The sequence below is a fragment of the Montipora capricornis genome, chromosome 7 (genome assembly GCF_036669925.1).
Source record: "Montipora capricornis isolate CH-2021 chromosome 7, ASM3666992v2, whole genome shotgun sequence".
Lineage (NCBI taxonomy): Eukaryota > Metazoa > Cnidaria > Anthozoa > Scleractinia > Acroporidae > Montipora > Montipora capricornis.
The window spans coordinates 31,771,984-31,773,533 of record NC_090889.1 but is presented as its reverse complement, the minus strand read 5'-3'; positions in this window follow the sequence as shown (position 1 = coordinate 31,773,533).

The following is a 1,550-nucleotide window of genomic DNA, read 5'->3' as shown; positions in this document are numbered from 1 at the left end:
TAGAAACTGGATTAGGAGTACATGAACGTCAGAAAGGGAACACTGATTTTCCAATTACCTTTGTGGGAAACGCTGAACAAGAACACGTAGCTGAACATTAAGGATTGCAAAATAAACAATGATGAACTCTCTCTTTTTTTTTTTTTTTTTTCTGTTTCTGTCGCTACGAACTTCAGTCGTTAATTGTTGATTGACCCTTGTCAATCAAGGAGGGGAGTGTGTTAAAAATAGATTTGACATAAATAAGCATACATTACGTGTGGCGGGAAGAAAGTCACGTGTAAACGAAGGATAGTCTGAGTGTTGATCGATCGTCGGATCGCTTCGAGTGTCAAGTTGAGTATTGAGTTTTAGATTTCAACCGTGCTTAAGGCCTGAAACCGTCGAGTGAAGTGGTAATTCGTATGGAAAATTGTAAAGAGATTATTCACCAGGAAATGAATTAAATATACCATAAAGATTCATTACATCCCGTTTATTTACCAGCGCATTCTCGTCACCAGAGCCTCGGATCGACCCAAGGCTCTGGGAAACTCAGTGGAGGAGAACATGCGCCGTAGGGTTCTCATAGCCAAAAATTGGCAATTTGAACCTTACTGCGCCTGCTCATTCCTCGTGCTAACATGAATGCACCAATTAGAGACACTTTTGTTTGTTCTTCACGAAAACCAATGAGAAGAGACTTTGCTTCAGGGTTCCTCAGAGCTCTTCTCTCCCTCAGTCAAGAGGAGAGCTCTGGGGTCGAGATTGTTACCATCGTCCCTGTTCGTGCATTCAAAGACGCGCGGCCAGTAAGTGTAAATGGCGTTGAAAACTTGCACGGTCCTCAATCCTTCCACCTTTCTCTCTCAGGGATGTCTTTAAACTTTTTTTTTTCCTTTTTTATCAAATCCTGACTTTTTATAGGCTTCACAACTTACGATAAGCTAAGCATCATTCGTTTCATTTGAGTCAGAAGGGGCGTATTCCTAGTTCTGATTTGTCGTCACAATTTACGTTGCATGCATCTTTACGAAGACTTAATGCGATGCAAATCCACTTATGATGCCGAATCACAGGAATTCTGACTCGGTCATGAAGCAGATGATGCTAAGTTTTGAAGTCTATAAAAAGTTTAGATTTGGTAAAAAGGGAAACTGAAAAAACCGCAATGCGTTTCGAACAGGTGCAATGATTTATTTTGCAAAAAAAATATTTGAGGGTTAGGTCACTTAATAATAATCAGACACGATCAAACATGACCAAACAACGTGACCAAACAGTCAAATATCTGGTGATCAAACATTTAACGTTTGGCAGGGGCGTTATATTTAATAACCGTTTTTTAGGTTAAAATAGGCTTTAAGTGAGGGTACTGACGGCATTCTTCGAACAACTGGGTAATACGAAGACACAAATCAAGACAATTAACATGGACGAAGTCACATTTTATTTCTGATACGCCCTGGGCAGCTTACGTTCGCATGGTAGGAAAAACATCTAATCAGCCTGCTAATGCTGCATGGAGAGAAAATTGCACGAAAACAAAAGGAAATTAAGTTACTTTGTTT